This window comes from Lissotriton helveticus, chromosome 4_1 (genome assembly GCF_964261635.1).
Source record: "Lissotriton helveticus chromosome 4_1, aLisHel1.1, whole genome shotgun sequence".
NCBI lineage: Eukaryota > Metazoa > Chordata > Amphibia > Caudata > Salamandridae > Lissotriton > Lissotriton helveticus.
In genome coordinates, this window is record NC_136063.1 from 1192069433 (window position 1) to 1192094659 (window position 25227).

The following is a 25227-nucleotide window of genomic DNA, read 5'->3' on the forward strand; positions in this document are numbered from 1 at the left end:
CTGTTTCATGTAGTAATTGTGCAATGTATAAAAAAAATTACGAAGGCCCTCCACGCAATTTCATGAAAGCGAGACTCCGCCTTAAGGGTAGCGGGGAACAATCGATCGAGGTCCAGTCGTGTAGCCCGTTCAAAATTTACTTATGCTAAATACAATTGCTTGTGCTGTGTCAGACTTTAATATTCTTTCTGTCTCTTTGCAAGATCCTATTCTTAATATTATTGTCAATGAATTGCTAATAAATTTTGATATCTTTCTAAATTTTGCATTGTGACATGCCTTTGTCCTTTGGCCAGCTTCCTGGGTGTTTATATATTTGCGACTTGTAGCGCATCTTATTTATTGTGGTAGAGATCTCATGTTTTGAGTGGCTTGCAGGGTGTAGCCTTACATGTTTCCTGGGCCATAGGGGAAGGGCAGGTGCTGGACTGCTCTTGCATTTTCAATGTCATGCAGCTTCAGTGAATTGCCTACCAATGACTCTTTGGAAGTCAGCTTACTCATGAAATTATAAGGTCAGATTCATGACATAGTTCTGAAGCTCAATCTACTAATGACGGGAAACATCCTTTACAACGCAACTTTTACCACGCAGTGCCTTTACGTCGCAACTTTTACAACGCAAACCATTACAACGCATTGCGCTGGGGGGCGCTCTAGGGTAGGGAATACGTTTAATTTACTATCCAACACCTTCCCTAGTGTCCACGGGGACTGGAGTTGGAATAGTAAATTAAACTATTCACTATCCAGCACCCCAAAGTGCTATGCGTTGTAAAGGTTTGCGTTGTAAAAACGGCGTTGTAAAGGCATGCGATGTAAAAGCATGCGTTGCAATGTCATACAGCCACTAATGACAGACTATAATGTTTTGGATCTGGCAAGCAAACTGCATTCAGTTTGGCAGATGCTGGTAACCTAATTTGCAACTTCTGTGCTCCTGGCAATGAAAAACCCACATTCATCTGTGTTGTCATCATGCTATTGCTGGTACTTCCACAAATATCTTTAGTAAAATTAGGACTTTCTGGAAATCCACATTAGCACTGCAATTTTGCTAGTTAAAACCTCTTAGAGCTTTTATCTACTTAAGCCTGATTTTACTGTATCATTGGCTATTGAAAAACAGTATCACTCAAAGCAGTTTCACAGCTTTAGTTAAAATGTGTGCAAATGTTATTGTGTGATAGTGAAATTACCACACATATTTACTATCTGTGGTAACACAAAATGAGGTCCTTAACATTCCAGCTGGTGGCTTTTCAACATTTCCAACCCCAGCATATGAAATTGAATTGGGGATCCTACAAAAGCTTAAGAATATGGCACTGCTTATAAATATGAATCTATCTAAAAAAGATCACAAAACCTGGATGTCAAACCCTCTCACCACCCCCAAACGAGGAAAGGAGTGATTTTAAGACAACATTATAAATTCAGACATGGATACTGTTAAGAAGACCCTTCAGGCAAAGTAGGAGTTATCATAGAATGTATTACTTGCAAGCAAATACAACACACAAACTGGAGCAGGAGGGAACTCAACTGTCAACTGTCAGAGGCTGGAGTATCAGCTGGCATTCTAGAATGCCAGCTGATGTCAGAGCAAGGCCAGCGCGAGGGCAGGGGACGCACGTGGAAGGGGACGGGAGCCTAATAGCGACAAGCTACCGGCTATATCTATTACAGTGCAACACAACACATCTCCTTCTCAAAGGGAAAGAAGAGGAAAGGAAATTGCTGGAAGAGTGCATATAAAGTAAGTTAAAACCAGCATCAAAATTATTATTCACTTACCAAGTCTTTGAACTTGCTAGGCATAACAACTGTGCATCCACATCTACTGGTAGTGTTTCCTTCTATCAAAGGACCTTCCTCAGGATCTTGTTCTTCCTCTGACTGTCCAGTATCCTCAGCACTGGGAGAATCAACAGAATCACTGCTGCTAAAATCTCTATTTTCCCCAATAGATTCTATTTGATCCTGGTTGGAGAGAACATTGGCTGCTGCGGTTTGGGTACACCCCTGTGTACTATTCTCTTCTCCCTCTTTCTCAGACCCTTCTTCAAACAACCAGTGAAAGTTCATCTGCCTTTCGTAATCCGCACATACATCATCCTTGGCTAGTCTGTCTGTCCCAGTGACGTCTTCGACTCTTTTTCTCACCCTAACATCATTTCTCTCACATGTGGATAGTGCAGAGGCATGCCACACTTTCCCATTGCTGAGAAGCGTAGAATTACAAAATACTTTCTCAACAACTAATGGCTGTGTAAATCTGTTCTGTCCTTTCTCAATGCGTCCACTTCTTTTTACCCTTACTGTAGCTCCTTCTTTGATAGTAAGTGGTTTACATCCATGTTTTATATCAAAACATCTTTTGCATTCTTTTTGTGCCTTTTGTACGTTCTTCCTAACCTACTCCGCTGATCTCGCAGCTTTTCTAGTTGTCTGAAGCCAACCCAAATCATTTTTGGATAATGGTGTTCTACCTCTCATCAGTTCGAATGGGCTAAAGCTTGTACTCTCCCCTGGTGTTATCCTGTATGCCCAAATCATTTTCTTTATTTCCATTTTCCAACGTAGCCCATTGTTGTTGGCTAGTTGTATATTTATTTATTTATTAGTTAAATTTGTAAGTCACAACAGCTACCAAAAGGGTTTCCTGGCACCAGAGTGGACTGGATGGTATGTTTAGGCTTGAGGTGAATTATTGGTCAAACAACCAGGTCTTTAAGGTTTTTTAGAAGCGGGTGTAGACTGTTTCTTTCCGGATAGCTGCGGGAAGTGAGTTCCAAAGAGAGGGGCCAGAATGGGCGAAAGATCTGCCCCACTTCCTGGATAGTTTTAATTTGAGTATAATGAAATTCTCGTGGGTTGATGAGCGAAGGTGACGGGTAGGCACATAAGGGTTGACCAAGGATTGTAGGTACTGTGGTGCCTTGCCAGACTTCATTTTAAACATGTAGCTCAGGGCTTTGAACTTGATCTGGTTCTCCACCCTGAGCCAATGAAGATTCTTTATGTGGCTGGAGATGGGTGAGGCTCTGGGAACCCTGCAGAGAAGTCTCACCGCAGAGGTTTGTTCCATTTGTAACCTGCAAGTCACAGCTTTGTTGGACTCAAGATAAAGAACATTTCCATAGTCCAGCAGTGAGGTAAGAAGGGCTTGGACTACCGTTCTCTGGGTAGGCTCTGGCAGCATCCAGATGATTTTTCGAAACCACTTTTGAATGTTAAAACATGTGGCCGTGACCTTGACTGCCTGGTTGTGCATGGAGAGTGAGTCGTCGACGGTTATGCCTAAGTTCCAAACATAGCTAGATGGACGGGGAAGTGTGTCCATCTCATCGGGCCAATGTCATGGGCTCCATAAATATTTGTTTTTTCCAAGTATCAGGACCTCAGTTTTATCTCCGTTTAGTTTTAGGAAGTTGGTGTGCATTCACAAAGCTATTTTCCCTAATCCAATCTGAAGAGGGGATGAGGCACGGGTATTGGCATTAGAGAGAGAGAAGATAACTTGAAACTCATCAGTGTAAGAAAAGAGAGTTAGCCCTGCCTCTTCTGACATGTCAGCTAAGGATCTGACATATAGGTTAAAGAGCAAAGGGCTGATGATGGATCCCTGGGGTACCCGTGAGGTAGGCAGTGCTTGTGGGAGCTTGCAGTTGTGGAAAAGATTTGGAAGGTGCGGTCATTCAAGAAGGAAAATAGCCATTTTAAAGCTGTGCCACCGATACCAAAAGACTCCAGTGTGTTTACAAGTAATGAATGGGATACAGTATCGAACGCCGCACTCAGATCTAATAGTATGAGCGTGACTGTCTCACCGGCATCCAAAGGATGCTGTAGCCGGTCTGTGACCCCTAGTAGTGTAGTTTCTGTAGAGAAACCAGTATGGAAACCAGATTGAGAAGGATGGAGAATTGTATTGGTATCTATGAACTTGGAAAGCTGGGAGTGGATATGTTTCTCTAGTATTTTAGAAAAAGACGGAAGTAAGGAGATAGGCCTATAGTTGGAAAGTGTGTTGGGGTCTGCATTTGTTTTTTTTAGAAGAGGGGTAACCATGGCGTGCTTCCAGGCTGATGGGACATAGGATTCCTGAAGGGAGGCATTAAGAAGGTCCTTAATGACACACAGATGAGGTGTTTCAAGCTGTTTGAGCACCGAGATGGGCATAGGGTCATTAGGTAAGCCGGATTTCACACTATCTAAGAGTATTTTGAAGGAGTCCACATTGAGAAGGGGCCAGGAGTCCAGCAAGTTAGATGGAGTGTCATGCACTATGACATGGACAGGTGGTGTAGTGTTGGTCAGGTGTGGTGAAGGTGTGGGCTGGGGGGAGGGTATAGGCTGTGGCTGGAAGGGGTTGCCGCGGGAATTGACCGCAATAGGTAAGTGATTTTTTTCAACTTTCTGTACAAAGAAGAGAGCGAGATCTTCACATTGACCTTTGTTGAGAGGGGGGGGGTGTCGCTAAGGTCTCTGAGCCGGCCAACTGCTTGATATGGCTGTGGAGATGAACGTGGCGCGAGCTGAGTTACAAAGATTATGGTACAGTTTGTTGGCCTTTTTGTATGAAGTATTAGATTCAGGAGCGTAATCTCTTCTCCATTTCCGTTCTAGTACTTTGCATTTAGCTTTCTCTTTTTTAAGTGTGTTGGTAAACTATGGTGCCGGTAGGCGGTTATTGCCGATCTTTTTGTTTGAGAGGGGAAGACAGGTGTCTATAGCATTAGAAAGCCACTTGTGCACGGTGTCATTCAATACATTCACCCTCACGTCAGTGATGGGTGGATTGGTGCCTAGGAGTTTGTTAAGGGATGTCAAATTGAGGTCTTTCCAGTCCATTTTAGTTACCCGAATGAATGAAAAGGAGATCTCTGAATTGGTTGGTGGTTTTAGACTGAACTTAGTTAAAAAGTGGTCGGACCAGCATAATGGGAGTGCAGGAGAGCAACAGCTACAGGATAGATTGGAGAAAATGGGGTCCAGTAAATGACCTGCCTTGTGTGTAGGGCGGGAGTTGAGAAGATTGATGTTCATGGCAGCTAGATCAGATACAAGATTCATGCAGGTGGGGTTTGTGTTGTCTTCGAGGTGTATATTTAGATCACCCAGGATAGAGAAATTGGCTGAGCTCATGAGCAGAGGGGTAACAAGATTAGGAAAAGAAGCTGCCCAAGAAGCTATAGATCCAGGAGGACGGTACACTAAAATACCCGAGAAGGTGAAATTCGGGTTTAGGGCCAATTTAAAAAGTGCTGCTTCACAATTCGTAAGGGATAGGGGTTCGAATTTGCACTGAAAATCTTTTTTAAAAATGACAGCTATGCCCCCACCAGTTTTAGAGCTTCAGTCTTTCCTGACTATAGCATAGTTTGATGGCAGAGCAGCTGCAACATCAAGACCCGCGCTCTCATGCAGCCAAGTCTCTGTTAAAAATATTAAATCAGGTTGCTCGTTGGTCAGGAGATCATAAATCTCAGCCTTGTGTTTTGGGAGTGAGCAGCAGTTCATGTTTAAAAAGGTGAAATTCTTGGCAGCTGGAGCCACTGGACCGGATTTGGTAGTTTTGTTCCACTGAGTAGTTCTTGGTCCCTGTGTGGTATCAACAGAAAATCTACAACAGAGACATTTCTCTATCCTTCGGCTTGTATGGATAAGGGTACAGTCTCGTCTATCAGGGGGGCGTCAAGCCTGTAAATGGGAGGGTGCGTATATCAGTCTGTTTGTAGGATTTGGGCCAGGAGTTGTGACCCCTGGTCCCGGTTGGGAGCAGACGGGCGCGGACGGGTGCAGGCGGGCTTGCCTTTGGCACACTTTTGGTGCGCCGTCAGCATGCCTGATGCGCACGCCCACTGCCCGGAGTGAGTGTCATCCTAATTATCAAGGGTGGAGAGTCAGCTGCTGGTCAGCTGACATGCAGGGTTTGCCGGAAGTATCTTTCATTTCCTGTGTACACGTATGATTCCCTCCACACAAACCAAAGAATCGGTGGTGGACAGGGGAATCGTTTAATTTGAAAGCGGTAAGTGCAGGGTTAATTAGTTAAAACAGTAATTACAGTTGTGACTTTCTTTACCTTTTAAAATACAATCGATTAAAAAGGTGAAGGTGCCGTGTAGGAGCCCTTTCCCAGGTGCTCCTAGTTGCGCAGTGACAGTAATTACAAATTGAGCACTTAGAAATGCAGGCAATCTAAAAATAAAAAGAGCGTGGGTAGGAGCGCTTTACCAGGCGCACCTAGTTTGGAAGTAAAAATGAGGTCTGTCTTCCCTCAAGTACGTCCGCTGCACGGAGTGAGTGGCATCCTAATTATCAAGGGTCGAGAGTCAGCTGCTGGTCAGCTGACATGCAGGGTTTGCCGGAAGCATCTCTCATTTCCTATGTACACGTATGGTTCACTCCACACAAACCAAAGAATCGGCAGTGGACCGGGGAAACGTGTAATTTGAAAGCGGTAAGTGCAGGGTTAACTAGTTAAACAGTTATTACAGTTGTGACTTTCTTTTCCTTTTAAAATACGATTGATTAAGAAGGTGAAGGTGCAGTGCAGGAGCCCTTTCCCAGGCGCTCCTAAATGCGCAGTGACAGTAATTACAAATTGAGCACCTAGAAATGCGGGCGATCTAAAAAAAAAAAGAGCATGGGTAGGAGCCCTTTACAAGGCGCTCCTAGTTTGGAAGTAGAAACGAGGTCAGTCTTCCCTCAAGCGTAGTGCTTTTGATTACTCTGTTAAATCTTTCCACTGCTCCGTTGCCTGCTGGATGATATACGGAAGTGGTTTTGTGAGCTATCCCATTCCTTTCTATGACTTTTTTGAAGACTACAGATGTGAATTGCCTACCATTGTCACTGACTATCGTTTTGGGTATCACTTCTCTTGTGAAAACACTGTTGAGAAACATGACAATGTCATTTGCTTCAACTTTGTGAAATACCTCGATCTCCGGCTATTTTGAAAAACTTTCTACCAGGACCACAACATACACATGTTCCCCCTGGTATGGTAAGGGGCACATAACATCTATGCCCACCCTCTCCCATGGCATACCCGGGCAAGGCAAAGGTTGCAAGGGTGGTCTAAGTGTAATTTGAGATTTGTCTGAATTTTCACATTGGATACAGTCCCTGACTTTTCTCTCAATTTCTAAGTCACATCCTGGCCACAAGTACCAACATTTTATTCTTTGTTTTGTCTTGTTGATGCCCATATGCCACTCATGGAAAATTTTCAGGATTCTGCCTCTTAGTGTTTCCGGTGGTAATACTTTCCTTGTCTCAAAATGAGTCCCCCTCCACTGACAATTCATTTCTGAGTTCTCAGTATGGTCTCAACTCTTTCTTTACATGCTTCTTGCTGGGCCAACCATTTACAATTAGTTTGTTCATTTCCTGTAGCCCCTCATCCTGTTCATATTCCCTCGACCATACATCTCTAGGAATGCTGGGGAACTCTTCACTGATGTTCGCCACACAAAATTCATCGTCTTTGCATTCCCAATCACTACTTCCAGGTAGGGGTAAACGGCTGAGAAAGTCTGCTACTACATTCCTTGCACCAGGCAGATACTGCACATCGTAATTGTAGTCCAACAGCCTAACAGACAACCGTGCCAACCTTGGTGATGCATTATACAATCCCTTTACTGTAAGCACCTTTGTGAGTGGTTTGTGGTCACTCCGTAATGTTACACTTTCGATCTGTGTGAGCACAGCTCCTATCCCCCTACCACTTGCATCCGTCATGACCACGCTGTTGGGACTCTAGTCAAAACCTTATAGGGGTTGTGCTTCGCAAATTTTACATTTCAGAGCCACAATCGCCTTGTTGCAGCCCGGTGACCATTCAAACTTGTTTTTAGATTTCAGTAATTGTCTAATGTTAAATGTCTTTATAGAAAAATTTCTCACAAACTTTGAGTAGAATTCTACCAGCCCTAAGAAGACTCTCAGTTCCTCTTTTGTTCGTGGCACTGGTGCATTCTTAATGGCGTTAACTAATTTCTTCCTATGTTTAATGCCCTCTGGTGTGATTTTGTGTCCCAGGTATGTCACTTTCTTCTCTGCGAACTGGCACTTCGCATACTCTGTGGTCAAACCACACCGTTGTAAGATATTGAGTACTTGTGTCAACTTCTGTTCATGGTCAACTTGATTTTTTCCCCATTACTAGGATGTCATCTTGGAAGATGAGCACATTTTTGACACCTTTAAAAATTTCATGCATGAGCCTTTGAAATAATGCTGCTGCTGATGCCAGCCCAAAAGTTACTCTCCTAAACCTATAACACCCAAATGCGATATAAAAGTGGTGAGACACCTGCTGTCCAGGTGTAAAGGAACCTGGTGGTACGCTGCGGTTAAGTCAATTGTTGAGAATACCTTCATATCTTTTGTCAAGGACAGCATTTCATTTATTTTAGGCAGAGGGTACTGGTCTATTAGAATACTTTAGTTTAGATGTCGTAAGTCTATGCATAATCTCAACTTGCCATTGGGCTTGCGTGGTACGACCAAGGGTGCTACCCATTTGGATGATTCCGCAGGTTCAATGAATCCCACCTCAAGTAGCACCTTGACCTCCTCTCTTAATGTGAATGGTATGTGTCGCACCTTATGTATAATTACCGATGGTGCCATTGAAGACTTTTGGAAACCTGTTTGCAATAGCTGAACCAAGTCCTTCATCCTGCTGTGTCAATATTACAGGTTCCGCACTGTTAGGATTTAGTGTTATACCCAATTTTCCTTGGTCTGTCCACCCTAACGCAGATGGTCCTCTAGCTGAGACGTATCGTTTACTGGTGGTTTCTTTGTCCTTGAATTCAAACTTCAATTCTCTATAACCTACTAGCTCTATGGGTTCTCCAGTAAATGTTTTCAGTGTGATATCTGGAGATTCTATGCCTTGTCCTAGTGTGTTCTGAAATTTCTCTCTCCATACTTTTCGGTTAACTATTGTACAGGGTGAGCCTGAATCCGCCACTATCTCAATGCTCACTTCTCCAATTGCAACTTTGCACATGAGTTTCCTTTTCTTATCTTTCTAATTTTCCTGATTTCCAGATTCCTCATTCACATTAAGCACACACGTTATATTCTGACTCGACAGAGGAATCCCCCTCATATTCTGCGTTTCCTTCAACCAACCTGACTCTTGCACCCATTTTTCTGTGACACACTTTCTGAAAATGCCCAGCTATGCTGCATTTGCTACATTTTATAATGCATGCAGGACTTTTCCAGTCGTTTGCCATATGTCTGTGGCTTCTGCATCTGTAACATTTTCTTTGCACCCATTCTTTTTCTCCCCCTTTCTCATCATGCACTGCATTTTTTCTGCTTTTGCTCCTGCTTTTATCCTTTTGACTTATCCTGTTACCACTTATTTTAGCCACTACATTAGGTTCCTCCTCCTTAGTTTTACTCTCATTAATTACTGCCTTGGCACACCTTCCTCTCAATTCTGATCACTTTACTATTTCAAATACATAATTAAGTGGTTTTTCTTCTTTACCCCATAGCACATCCTGAATATTTGGGTTAGCTGCACACATCACAATCTGGTCTCTAATTAGGCCATCATGCAGTTCCCCAAATTTGCATGTTAGCGCCAAATTTGTATATATTGAAACATAATCCTCTATGCTTTCATCTTTCTCTTTTTTGAGGTGGTAACATTTATATCTGTTCACTGCAACACAGGGGGTAGCTTATAATATTGTCTAAGGCTTCCAATGCATTTGTAAAGACATCATCCTGTTCGCCTTACCGTACCTTCTTGTTAATTTTATTGTACACTTGAAGTCCACCAGCTCCCAAACAATGCAGTAATATTTTCTTTTTTTCCCCAGGCTTAAGTGGTTCATCATCATCATCACATGTTGAAATGTAATTATTGAAATACTCTTGCCATTCTTCCCATTTTAATTGTGGCTCACCAGAAACTGCTAAAAACGCTTGCGGGGGTGACAAGTTGTATTTGTTATTACTAGTCATAATATATTGACATTGCAATGCACAGTTATTTTTTCATACATGGTTCGCAATCCCAAATTTGCTTCTTAAACTGTTCTCTGTATGATTCTTATCAAATATTTGTTTTCCCACAATTCTCATTTGTATTCCTCACATTATAATATGTTGCCTCTTTAAGCTGCAGAATTACATGCTCACTTCTGCCCCGGTATAGTGCCTCCCTATTTTCCACTTTTAGATACTGACAAGCTGCTTTCACCGCTGTTAATATTTCCCAAAATGGTGGCACGTCTGCGTGCTTACATCACGTCGAAGACTGTACCGCTGACATTAACTTGACCCAATATGGTGGCTGTACAGCACGCTTACGTAAGCGCAACACGCTAGCCTCAACTGTGCCACAGTCTCTTGCGGAGATCTCCTCACGTATCACTTCAGCCTGCCTTGACACACTTCAGTCAACAATCACTACATTTTTTACTTTCTTTTTTATTTATTTTCACTTTCGCTCGTCAGTGTCACACACTGCGATGCTAGTTTCCCAATTTTCACTCCTGCTCCATTCTACGCTCCTCACTTTTTATATTAGTGACCTTTCCCGACGTTTAACACCTCCTTTACATCTGCTCTGAATCAGCTTTATCCATCCTTGGGCCTTCTATTTCAATTCCTCTTCGTTGATTCCTTTTTCCGGTCCCGAACGGATCCTTAACTTCAAATATATCGTTTTTTTTCTTCTTTTTCACAATGATTCTTCAGTGTGTTGTATTCTTCACCTCGTCACCATGAATGTTATGAAGACTCCTCAGGCAAAGTAGGAGTTAGAATAGAATTTATTACTTTCAAGCAAATACAACACACAAACTGGAGCAGGAGGTAAGAGTCACAGCAGGTCAAGTCAGGAAGGGAACCCAACTGTCAACTGTCAGAGTGTAGAGTATCAGCTGTCATTCTAGAATGCCAGCTAATGTCATAGCAAGGCCAGCACGAGGGTAGGGGACGTTCATGGAAGGGGACCGGAGCCTAGGAGGAACAAGCTACTGGCTAAATCTATTACAGTGCAACACAACAGATACCTTCAAACAAAAGTCCTAAAATATATTTTAGCAAGAGCTGTGTAAGTGAAAATTGCTAAGGTGAATAGGATGCCACCTCATAAGAAAATACGAGTTAAAGATAAAACATTTGGCTATGAGAAGAGAAACTGCGACACAATCTACTAGTTTCTCTGTGTAATATATATTTCCTTAAAATATTTCAAACTTATGTTGCACAGTATCCAATAAACCTGATTATAACCTACCACTCTCCGTCAGTTGTATTTTTGTTGATAATTATAAGTATTAAGAAGCAGAACATACAGTAGATAAACACTGCAAAAAATATGTTTTTGATGCACTAACAAATGACTCTGTTTCCACTCATGCCAAGTCTACAAATTCTTCTGTCTGAACCTCAAAAGTAATGGTGAATGTATTTTGCTAAATTGTGACTAAACAAGTCAAGCAAGCAATCACAATCAAACAATCTACATATTGATTACTGTAGTGCGGCTATGGGACACCTAAAGAGCCCTACGTGAAAGACTTTCTAAAAGCAGAACTTACCCTTGGCCTAAATGTTGCCACCCAATTAAAGTAGCAGTTACGTATTCAACAGCAAAGATTCTGCTGAATACATAACTGATCCCAGTTACACTGTCATGAGCAGGCAAAGATTAGTATAAAAAAAGGTGCTTCCAACAAGCACTTCTGATGGCCTGAAACTGTCATATATTGCTTTCTGTGACACACAAATTCTAGCTTCAGTCAGTAGGGTCTGGGATGCTCCTTCCAACTTACCAGTTTACTCTTAATTCTAATTTGATCAGTAATAGGAGGCACCTTCACATTTAGGGCTTATTTACAAGTCCAGAGCACCACCAGTACGTCACCTATTGTGAAGTACTAGTGGCGTATTTTCTGATCCATATTTACAAGGACAGGAAAAGCCATCCTGCGTGGCTTTTCCTGTCCTTGTAAATATGGCCCCTTTACACCCAGCACTTTGCATGAAAGTGGTGCTCCATGGGTGTTGCTTTGGGTGTTTCCATGGAACAAGACATATTTCAAGATTTACGTGGAATCGTAAATCTGGAAATGCGTCTGAATGCTAGGGGTGGTGTAGCGAGGCGCAAAGAGCAAAAATGTTTTCATTTCTCCTTGTTTTTTCCTCTTCAATGTGTGCTGCATTCTACAACATGCATTGAAAGAGGAAAATGCCTGTAGTGATTGTTTTTGTGCAGGAAGGTGCTCCTTCCTGCATAAAAACAATCTCCCCCTGACGCAGGTATCCTTGCACCAAGGTGCATGGGTGCCTACGCCGGCGCATGGCAGCTGTTTGTGCACCAGCGCAGGGGAGAGCACAGGGATTCGACATATTATTGTAAATATGTCGTATTCCTGTGCTTTGTAAGTGCTGCAGCGTGGAGCAGCCAAAGGGCTTGCGTTGGTGCACTGTGGCACTTCCTGGTAAATCTGCCCCTTGGTGTTCTGAGTAAAATCGGAACACAGCATCCTTGATGTTTTCAAGACCAGATATTTCACCTGCTGAAATCAGGGAAAATGTATGAAAAGAAATGAAGCAGAATAGGGAATAGGGTAGCAATTTCTCAGGAACTATCTCATAAACGGCCTCCCGTTCCAGGATCTAGGAGATTCATTTATGTATCAGTATTTCCGGGTGCAGGAACAGAAAGCAATATGCCCACGTTCTATCTAGTCAGGGCCTTGTATTCATGACAATTCTCTTCAGAACATTACTAACTCATTCTGTCCATGTAAAGGATCCAAACAATATTGTCCTTTCTTGGTAAGAGACTGCGAACAACAACAGAAAATTAGATTTCTCATAAAAAACGAGACTTTTTATTATTATGTCAGAGGCTTCCAAATAAAATCCTTGATTATTTTAAAGAACAGTTTGATAGAGCAAGAGTGTCTTGATTTGCTTATGTAAACCAACGGTGCAAAATATTGCTTTCAAATCACAGTTTTTTTGCAGACATGTAATAATCTTTTTATACTATCATAGTAACATTACAGCACTTAGGAAGTCTTCAGGCAAATGAAAAATTTCAAGACCTGCTTTAGACATAATTTATTCATTTGTTTTTATTTTTTAAAGTGTAAATTTCCGTTGCATCTTTGGTGACATAGATAGCTGGATTGCCGTCTACTTCGCTCAATCTGATTGGATTGTTTTGATACTCCCTTACTAAGTATTAATGAACAGAAAATAACAAATTTTTTGGTTTGGTTTATCTTACTGGTTATCCAGTCCATGTTTGGTTTATCTTACTGGTTATCCAGTCCATGTTTGTCTCCCTGATTTGAGACCATTTTTTCGCAGGTGTTCAACTCCATGTTTAAGTTCTTACACACACACACACACACACACACACACACACACACACACACACAAGCTTGGTAACTAACTGACTGCCTCTTGAGTCTTTCTTTTGGTACTTTACTTTAATATTGACATAACTGTGGACTGCAATAAGGATACTGTGATTTTCATTAGCAGCTGCTGTATAAAGGATCTCTGTGCTCATGCGCTCTCAATTGATTTTCTTCAAAAAGTGGGTTATTTGTGATTTTAAGATTTTTTTACTTTGATTGGTTTATTGATTCCATTAAAAAAACTTGAAGCGTTTGCTAGGTGCTGTGGGCGCTGCCTTTCATAATACATTTTGTCCAGCATGTATATTCTATTTGAATTGCAGTGCTTAAGACTAAAAGCATGTCAGGGTGGGAGGTATTATAAAAGAAATTCGATGACTAATAGCAGTGTCTGTTCAATAGTTCAATAAACACACTTGATTAAGTATGAAGTGGTTGATGGAATAAGCAAATGTATGTGTAAATAACTAAGACACCAACATTTCATGTTTTTGTCGCTGTATATGTTTTAAGAAATATGTAATAACAATGTTGAGCAAATCATTAGGTGAACTACTTGCTTTCTTAATAAGTTGTAACAGTAATTAGGACATACTCAGTGATGACCATTATAAGTAAAACCAAGTAATACTAATCAATAGTTAATACAAATGGAAAAGATTTATTGTGGCACTAACAGAAGTACGCAAGTTAAATAAGGACTCAGGAAATTGGTTGATATTCCTGCCATCTCTATGCATATTTTAGGTGGCAGCTCTATCAATTTTGTTTCAGAAAAAAATAATTATTTCATAATGCTGAGCCTGTCACAAAAGTAGTTAAGAATGTGATTTGCATTCTCTAACCTCAGGACTTCAAACACTCCTTGAATATATCCGGGTGCACCTAGTTCTAAATCTCATTTCCTGTTCTTCCTCTGGTAGATTTACTTTATCCTCATAGATTCCATACAACGGATCATTTCACTCTTGCATTTTTTCCAGTGTATTCCTTCTTGTACTTGTGGTTTTCCTTGCCAACTTTTGAGACGTGAATTTGCTCTCCAATATCCGTGGGCAATCGTTGTCCAACTATAGTCTGCTGATCACCACCTTGTTGCGGTATATTCCAGCATGGACAGTTGTCCTTTTGCTTTTTCATGTTAAACATGCTCATAGTGGACCACTTTGCCACACACCGTTGACTTGTTCTCATATAACCTGGAACTCACCATCTTTGCAGATTTGTATAGAACATACATTGTACTTTTGCTTCAACTCCTTTGACAGAGGTGAGGACGTCACCTTCCTAAGCACACATGATAGTGCATTGAAGGTTCTCCTGTAGTTATTACAGAAAGTAAAGGTTACAAAATGACTGAACTTCATGATGGGCAGCACTCAAACTGTAGTGGTGCCGGAAAAGCTCCACATTTAGATTACTAAATTAAAGAAATCCAATTAATTGAAGAAATGTTCCAACCTCCTTTTACAATAATGTTTAGCCGTATCCTTGAAACATTTTGACAGTAATTCTCTAACTGTGAAGGAGAGAAATATCGAATTGCAGTATGAAAAACAGTGTATTTCAATTGTGTAAATTGCTAATGTTGCTAGTGCTTACTAAAGCTAAAAAAAATATAGAGCGCAGTACAAAGCCAATATTGCTAGGCCACTTTTAGATGCAGCAAATGCAGAGATGCATCAATCTCATTGTAATGCATTTTGCTTTTTTATGTCTTTTTCTCCATGTCTTTTTATTGGCATTTCAAAGTTTCCATTTCCAGTGCACCATGTAGCCTTCATAACCATAAATTCATTGGCATAGTTTAATTGTGCATGCCGATGGTCTCATTTTCACACAATACTGGAGTAGCGCAATTTAGACTCCACCCTTACACGTCACAGAAATGCCCTTATGTACCTACATGTGACACTATATTTACTATGTGCAATGACTTTACTAACTTTTGTAAACATTTAAATGCAGGTTTTCATTTTTACATTTACTCTTTAAGTCATCTTTGCATTTATTCTGAGAATTATCTTTGAATGTGTAATCATGTGTACTTTTACCCATGTTTGCATTTGTTCTTGAACTGCATGTGCACAAGTCTAACCATCTATGTGAAGTGCACATTTAAATGTTTATTAAAAAGTTAGACTGACTACAGACCTTAACTGAGACGTATTTTTCTTTACCAGTTTGTTCTTTCTTTTGCAGGTGTGTTCTCATGATTTCATTAGCTAGAGAAAGGAGTATTGCCGTCTATACTCATTTTTTGATAGTAAGACCTGAGAAGAAACATCATGGCAAGAAGTATGAAGACCTTGGATGCAGACAAAGCCTCCTGTTCATCGCGTATCAAGAATGGAGAATGTTCAAGGTTGTAGTAACTGTCCAAGTTCTGTGGGATGGGAAAGTCTGTAATCCTGCAAATGCCTACCACGAGAAGTCAAATGATTGGTTCCTGGTGGCGTGGCAAGAGATATGATTTTTGATGAAATTGAATTGCTTTTAATTAGTGTTAAGACCGTTGGAAGTTAAAGCAGATTACCTTAGACTTTGAGAGGTACAGACCTCTCTGCTTTTCTTTATTCTTGCAAGTGTGAAGCTTCATGCTAAACACGTCTTAACATTCTGGAAACCTTCTACTGGAGTCTTTACTATTCTACACTTTTTCGCACTTCCAAATTTCCTTGAACCCGTATTCTATGAACAATCCTTATTCTAAACTTAGAGCCTTGATTACATGACTTTAGAACTTATTCATGTTCAGGAGCGAGAATCCCAGTTTCTTTAAGGCACACCTATTCCTATTTCTCAGTTTTGGTATTGCTATGGCTGTTATTATTTTCATATCTTATTCTACAGAGACTGAACCTATTGTGATATTTCAATTTGCCAGCTGTATTCCTATATCTTTTTAATATTCTCTTGATATGCATATATACGTATCTGATTATTAATTGGCAATAAAACTATTTAACTTCAAGCTCTGATTCCTGGTCCTCATTGTGAGGCCAAATGGGCTTCACAAAGGTTGAATTGCTTTATTATTGCTAACTCCCTAGCACCTCAGTTAACTTAGAAATATCAGATGAGAGATTGTAAGTCACGCACCTGCACACTCTCAGTTCCGTTATCTTAGTACCAGGACAATATGGCCAGTGGATGCATGTGTTAAGCTTTGTGTCTGAATGAATGTTGGACAGTGCATACATGTAATGCTTAAGGAGAGAAATCAAATAGGTACAATAAGAACAAATCGACTGAAACAAACTTGAACTTCCTGATTGCTATGAATAGCTGTGTGTGGCTGAGTCTTATATAGAGCACTAAATGACATCAAGAAGAGGCGTCCCAGAGCTTTGAAAACTTTACTCTAAAGAGACCACAAAGTTGAGAAAGTGCTAAAAGAGGCAGAAATGTGCATATGTCAAATTAAACAGGTAGATCTTTAGTTTTTTTTTCCTAAACTTCATGAAAGTCACTTGAGCTCCCGGATGAAATGGCATCATATTCCAGGTCATTCGGACACATATAGCGAGCATCTGACCTCCTATTATAGATTTTTTAAATATTAGGATGCTAAGCTGAAACTATGAAGCAGATCTTTGAGATTTAAAAGAAACGCATCTTGAGAAGAAGGAAGTCATTTAATCATCTTTTCTCGGATTACGAATTGCCTTGTTACTTGAATAGACATCTGTTGTGAATCAGGAGCCAATGTAATTTATGTAAACGATCTGTGATGGATGTTCTTCAGCTAAGACCGAGCACCCGCTGAGCTGCAGCATTTTGGACTACTTGTAGCTTTTGAAAGATCAGTTTGGGCATGCTTACAAATAAGGAGTTGCTATGTTCCTGCCATTAGAATGATGATCCCAGAATTAGATGGAAGAAAAGATAAGAATTTGTGAATAATCTTCATTGACCACATGCATGTGCATACTAGTTTGTTGGTATTTGGATTAGAAATCATAGAGCAGCCAAACACGACCCCCATATTTCTTGCCATAGCAATGGGGTATGAAGAGGAGACTGCTTAGCTGACAATCAATGCTGTTATCAAAGAAACTGATTTTTTTAAATAATTCTTTTTATTAACAATCATCAACGTAGAACATACAGCACAGAGGATGTAGCATGTGTGTATACATGGAGGCAGACAGCAATCACAAATACAACATTACATTTCATTGGCTTTTACGGAGTAGGGGCATCATCGTACTTAATGCTACGGGGCGGGCTACATATATTCCCCCAATGAGAATTCCAGTGGTTCCAAATTTATGACCATTTTTGGGGGCAAACTCAGGCTATGTAGACTGTCTTTTCCCTGTACATGCACAAATTGAGGTCTTTTTTCCAGTCTACATTTGTGGGTGCATGTACTGCTCCCCAGAACTGTGCAAAATTCCTTTTGGCTACCATTAGCCAAAGTGTAACCCATTGCGTTTAATGATTATTTAGGTCTGTGGGCTCCCAGATGTTTAGGAGACATCTACGAGCCTCTGGATGGAGAGTGACTGTTAGTACTTCGCTGATTACATCATGTACCTTTCGCCAGTAGGATTGGATATGTTTGCAGTCCCAAATAATATGGATAAATGTGCCTAGCTGAGTGCACCCCCTTCTACAGTCCCCCCCGGATACTCCCATATGAAGTAGTTGAGGCCCTGTGACATAGACTCTGTGGAGGATTTTGAGCTGTATCAATCTAAGGCGTGCTGGGATGGCAACTATTCTCGGGGCGAACACTGCTTCCTGCAACTCCTCATTGTCCATTTCGATGCCGTACCTCACCCATTTTTCCCGTAGTGCGTGGAGGGGGTTTTCCATGTTGTTTATCAGTTTTTTATATATTAAAGATATGTTTTTTTTTGGTAAATACCCGTCAAGTATCCTGTCCTCCAGGGGGTAGGCTCCAGGAGGGGAGGATCCCTTTGGAAGAAGCGATTGAAGTGCATGATGGGCCTGTGCGTAGCAAAAACGTTCCAAATTTGCTACCTCGTGTTGTTGTTGAAGTGTGGTAAAGGGCTTCACCTCGCCCTTGTCCCAGAGGTCCCTGATACACGAGATCCCAATAAGTTCCCATTTGTCAAATCCCTTTGATCTCCATAAGTCACCCAGCATTTGGGAGTCCCACAACGGAGTTGCTGGTGTGGGTTTCTGCCACCATCCAAATGATCAGCTGGCTGCATGGCAGACGTCGGCCAAATGTTTAGTAGGGCCAGTAAGTGGATATCTACCTGGTTTTGAGTAGAGCACCCGATTGTAAGTCCCCCCGGGGAGGAGCCACCTATCCATGTTATATTCGGGGTCATCAGGTCGGCCATATATGCCGTGGTTAATAGCTACAAGATGTGCTGCCCAATAATATTTCTTGATGTCTGGTAGGCTGATGCCCCCATCATACCAATTGAGTGAGAGTTTGTGTAGTGCGATGCGTTATATTCCTTCCCACAATCGATCTTGCTGGAGCCTTTCAATTTCTCTAAAGTACAAGTTTGGGACAGGATCAGATGAGTTCTGCAACACATATAAAAATTGGGGTAGCAACATCATTTTAAAAAGAGCTGCTTTGCCCAACACCGAGAGAGGAAGTGTTTTCTAGATAGTTATATCTCGTTTGAACCTCTGCAGTGGTGGGACAAGGTTACGGTTATAACGGAGTGTCTGATCTAGGGAGATGAATATTCCCAAATATTTAAATTCTTCTGTAGTTATTTGTATTGGGCAATTTCGCGGTGGCGGGAGTGGGTCCCACCTGAGGAAATAAAGGAGGGATTTCTGCCAGTTGACACTGAACCCGGAGTACCTGCCAAAAATAGCCAGGATGTCAAGGACCGCAATCAGGGATTTCTTGGGGGAGGCAAGGTACAGCAGTATGTCATCTGCGTAAAGGGAAATACGATCTTCCCAATCAGGGGACTAGCGCAGTCCACGTACAACTGGATCTCTCCGGATCCATGCCACAAGGTGTTCCAGGGCCAATGCAAATAGTAGGGGAGAGAGAGGGCACTCCGGGCGGGTCCCACATCTGAGCTGAAATGTGTCCAATTTTTTGTTGTTGACTACAACTTGAGCCATAAGTTTGTGGTATATGAGGCTTATCCACTGTATAAGACCTGGACCAAATCCCATCTTCGCGAGTACTGCAAAGAGATATGACCACTCAATCATATTGAATGCCATGGTGGCATCCAGGGAGACAATTATAGCCTGTTCTTGGATAGTGGGCGATCTGCCCAAAACAACATGGACCCTGCTGTATTTTTGTGTGGCATGAAGCCAGATTCATCCAGGTGTATTAGGCCCCTGATTACTTTTACTAAACGATTAGCCAGTAGTTTGGCTAGAATTTTAGGTTCTGCATTGAGGAGCGAGATAGGGCGGTATGATGCACAGTCAGTTTTGGATTTACCTTCTTTGTGGATGGTAACAATAGTGCCTACCCTCTTATCCACTTGCAATAGTCCCCGCTCCCGGCTCCCCTTGTACATGGCCTTTAAATATGGAACTAGTTTATCTGGTCTAAGTTTGTAAAGTTCAATAGGAATGCCATTGGGACCCAATGCCTTACCGGAGTTTAATGATCGTATCACAAGTGCTATTTCATCTGTAGTCAGGGTGCTGTCAAGAAAGTTACAGTCATCAACCGGAAGTGTGGGGAGAGAAATGTCCCTCAGGAGTTTGGTAGAATCGTCTTCATTGTATGGGGCTATGGACGTATATACTGTGTGAAAGTGGCTGGCAAATTGGTTGACAATGGCCTGGGGGTCCGTTATGGGAGTCATCTCTGTATCTCTAAGCTCAGGGAACAGTCTGCTAGCCCACTCTTTTTTGTCAAGCCAGAATATTAGTTTCCCTGCCTTGTCGCCCAGATCATAGATTCTCCCCATATTGTCCCTCCCCAATGTTTTGGCTGTATTGGTCACTAGCTCCCTATAGTTATCTTGTTTAAGGCGGTGTGAGTGGAGTGCCTCAGGTGTAATGTCTGTTCCTAGTTTTTGTTCTAGTTGGTAAATCTCAGCCTCCGCATCTGAAATATATTTGTGTCTATCCTTCTTCATCCCAGATATTAATGAAAGGGCGTTACCCTGTATCACTAATCTAAAGGCATCCCATTATGTTTGAGGAGAATCCACCGTCCCTTCATTCTCTCGGGAATAGTCATCTATGGATTTGATCAGGTCTTTACGAATTTTTGGGTCCCGTGATGCCACGGGTTGATGGGGCAATTCTCCCCACCTGTGTTTGGTTGAGGACTACATGCACCCATAATGGGGAATGGTGGGAGATGCCCCTAGCTAAGTGTCTGATTTCTTGAATATACATGATTTGTGGTGCGGGGACTATAATGTAGTTGAGGCAGGAGAGACTATGGTGCACGCTGGAATGGAACGTATGTTGCACATTATCTGGGTTGTATGTTTTCCACCCATCAAACAAGTCCCAAGGCCTCCAGAAAATCCGGCAACCAGCGTGACAACAGTCATAGTACACGGGGAGGCGATCTAATGTGCCTGAAACTACGAAGTTGAAGTCACCCCCAAGCACTAGCAACCCATTCGGTAGTGCTAGTAAAATAGCGCTAAGGTCTTTAAATGTGGTGGACTGTAGACTCGGTGGTACATAGATTGACATAAGCGTAATGGTCTGTCCCTCCCATGAACCTGTGACTCCAATATACCTGCCCCGATCATCAGCCCAAGTGGAGTTTACTGTGAAAGGAAATTATTTTTTCATCATAATACCTACACCTCGCGAATTAGATGTGAAGCCAGCTTGTGTAATCATCGTGTAGCCCCATCTGTGCATCGCCTTACATGAGTTACCAACCAAGTGTGTTCCTGGAGCATGACAATATCGGGTGCATGTCTTCTAACATGTTGGAGAACAACACTACAATTAATCTTGTCCTCAAGTCCGTTAACATTCCAAGATCCAGACCAACATGACCAACACCAAGGATCTGTTCAACATCATATAGCAGTTCGCAAAACCCACCTGCGAAGCCACAGACATCACTCCTTCCCAGGAACTCTACGACAACCTCAGCTCCTACTTCCACCTCAAGATCAAGGCGCTCTACGACAACTTCAGTGAACCTATGTCAAGCACCAACCCCCTACCCACCACCGACGATAAGCCAACCATCACGGCCTGGAATCCCACTAGCATTGAAATCATCACAACGACCAAGAGGAAAACCCGAACAGGAGCTCCAACCGACCCCCCTGCACATCTTCCACAGAGCTGCCACCGTCATCGCAACCGAACTAGAACGGACAGTCAATGCCTCCTTCAGTTCAGGCATCTGCCCAGACAACTGGAAATGGGCAGAGGTAAAACCCCTCCTTAGGAAACCATGGGCCGACCCAACGGACCTGAAAAACTATCAGCCCATCTCTCTCCTCCCCTTTGTAGCCAAAGTCACAGAGCGACTCGTGAACACCCAGCTGACTGCCTTCGTAGAAGATAACTCCATCCTCGACCCCTCCCAATCCAGATTCTGCAGCAACCACAGCACAGAGACCACGCTCCTTGCCGCCAATGATGACATCCACACTCTACTCGACCAGGGACACACCGCGGCTCTCATCCTTCTAGACCTCTCCGCAGCTTTCGACACCATGTCTCATCGCACTCTCGCGGCCAGACTGCACGATGCAGGAATACAGGGAGCAGCCCTAGCCTGTATCCGGTTCTTCCTCTCCGGCAGAACACAGAGGATCCGACTCCCTCCCTTCATCTCCAAACTCATCAAAATCAACTGCGGAGTTCCACAGGGATCATCACTCAGCCCCACGCTCTTCAACATCTACATGGCCCCCCTCACCGCCATATTCAGACAACATGGGCTCAGCATCGTATCCTACTCAGACGATACCCAGCTCATACTCTCGCTCATGAAGAATCCCGATGACACCAGACTTTTTTCCAGGATGGTATGAAAGACATGGCAGCCTGGATGAAACACAGCTGCCTGAAGCTAAACTCAGAAAAGACTCAGGTCTTCATCCTCAGGCCCGCACCTCTGCCTGGAACAACACCTGGTGGACCTCCGCTCTCGGAAACCCACCCATCCCCACAGACCACGCTCGGACCCTCTACATCATTCTTGACTCCTCACTCTCCATGAACCGCCAGATCAATGCCATCGCCTACACTAGCTTTAACTGCCTTTGCGTCCTCCGAAAGACTTTCAAATGGATCCCCCCGACTGCATGAAGACCATCACCCACGCACCCTTCACGAGCAGGCTAGACTATGGCTACACCCTCTATGCTGAAATCAACATAACTATTCTACACAGGCTCCAGACCATCCAGAATGCCGCAGTCAGACTCGTCCTCGGGACACAGCGACATGAGCACATGACCCAAGAGCGTCGCCTTCAAACTCCTCACACATGCCTACAAATCCCTCCACAGCATCAGACCCAAGTACCTCACTGAGCGATTATACTTCCAAATACCCATTAAAAACCTCTGCTCCGCCGACCTCGCCCTGACACAGGTCTCCTGCATCCCCAGACACAGGACCGGCAGAAGAGCTTTTGCCTACATCGCAGCCAAGCCTGGAACAAGCTCCGGTGTAAATCAGATGCACCCCGACCCTGCACGTGTTTAGGCAGAAACTCAAGACCTGGCACTTCGACTGATCAGGAACCGCCTCCCCCTCAGCGCCTTGAGACCCTCACGGGTGAGTAGCGCGTTTTACAAACCCTGATTGTTTGATTGATTGAACTTAATATTTTAGCACTCTTGTCCCACTGCGCACACATTAGTTCTAAAATAGGTTCCTATGTTCTCTACAACGAGGTCAATATATACTTTTGATTCAAAAACCACAACATTAAACAAACAGTAACCCCCAACACATCAACCGCCCTCTCTGCTTCCCTGCACTTGGGCGTAGAACTGCCCAGTGACAACTTGCAGAGTGTCTGTCACCCTTGTGAGTAACTAAAGGTAGATGGATGTGGGGCGTATTGTCCCGTTCCCCTGCTTTCCCCTTCCAAATTGTTGTACTATTGTCCCCAAAAAAGAGTCATTCTCAAAGGTATCAGGTGACTGGCCCTAGAAGAGGTCTCCCGATGATCAGCAACCATGTGACGTCTTTGAGAGTCAATTTTGAACTTTCACCTGTTGGGTCGCTCATTGATTTACTCCTGGTGTGGGGCTCCTGTGGCGAGTCTCTGGGGAGGGTGTAACGGTCAAGTTTGTTGGTCTGGTTGGTCTTGGAACCCTTTGACTCTGTAGTTTTGGTCCTGTCCATGGCGGTGTCTGCCCGTGCCCAGGATAGCGCAATTCAGTTTCTATTCACCTCCGGGTTGCGGGAGCCGGTGTTTATGTAGCAGTTTCTGGATGCTGGAAGCCGGAAGCCAGTGGGCCCGCCGGGCAAAGGAGTTCTCAGGACGGTGGAGCGCTCTCCTTCACTCTGCACACGAGTAACTTCTGGGATTAGAGGGCAATACAGGCCTGCCCGCTCGGTGCACTGATGAGAAAGCGTGGCGCGCAGTCTTCGTGGCCCAGGGAGTCTTTTGAGTCTCGTCCCATTCCAGCTGATTACTGTGAGGTTCCTCAGGGCTGGTGCAGGGCTACTTCAGGCAAGGCGGGTCACCTCAACTTCATTTCATTACCCGGGTGATAGCGACCGGGAGGAGTGACCGGGGGAAGAAACGACAATCTCTGGTGGGTCCGCCCACAGTTATGTCCTATTCTCTTCACCGTCTCTTCAGGTGTGCTATGGTAGTGCCAGCGCCGCCTCGATGCTGTATAGGCCCCTTCATCCTGCCCTTCATCTCTGTTGATATTGGGCCCCTCCGCCTGCTGTTGCATCATCTGGGAGGGCCGCTGGTGGTCACTCCGTCTTGCGATGGATCTGTTGTGGGCCGCAAAGTCGACCCCGGGTCCGGCCGCGGCGGCGATCCGTCCTCCTCGGCCTCTTCGTTGGCCACACACAGTTACTTTAGGCCCCGGCTCCAATGTTGCTGCAGGCCCAATATGAACGGGGCTCGCAGCGACGGCAAACATGGATATTAGATCCCGGTAGCCCTCGATTGCAGTTCCACACACCTTCCTCTGCGGTTTGCTACTTTTGGGACTCGGATTTTGTTAGTGGATAGGCGTAGAGGAGATATGGGTTACGGAGCAAACGAGTTAGGCGGTAATCACGGTCCGCTGCTTGGCCACGCCCCGAAGAAACTAATTATTGAATGTTATTTCCACACTTTTTTCTCCATTAGGAGTGAGGGCAATATATTTTATCCAAGCAGACACTTCACCACAATATGTTGAAAAACTATTAGTAGGTAACCAATTTAAATCCATGTGTCACGATCAAATTTGCCAAGGAGGTGAAATACAAATTGAGCAAAGTCGGGCTCAGCACGGAGCCCTGCAGGACCTCTACCATATAATTTCTTTTGGCAAACTGAGGTTCTCCAAGCATATGAGTTTTGTGCAGTCAGACAAAAAGGAGGAGAACCATTCAAAATGCTGTTCCACCTATACCTAGACCTGCCAGCCATTTCAGCAAAATCAAGTGGGAAATGTTGTAAAAATGCGGCTGACAGGTCAAGCAAAGTGAGTGCTGCTACTCCCCCCATGTCTGAAATAGAACAGATATCAGCAGTGGCCCTAGCTAAAACAGTTTCTGTACTGGGGCCCTTCCTGGCTCCAGACTGAACAGGGTGAAGCAGACATTCACTCTCAAAATAAGTGCTCAGTTATGTGTTCACAATTGCCTCTACAATTTTTCCCATCATCTGGAGAAAATATATTGACCCCCATTATTTGAG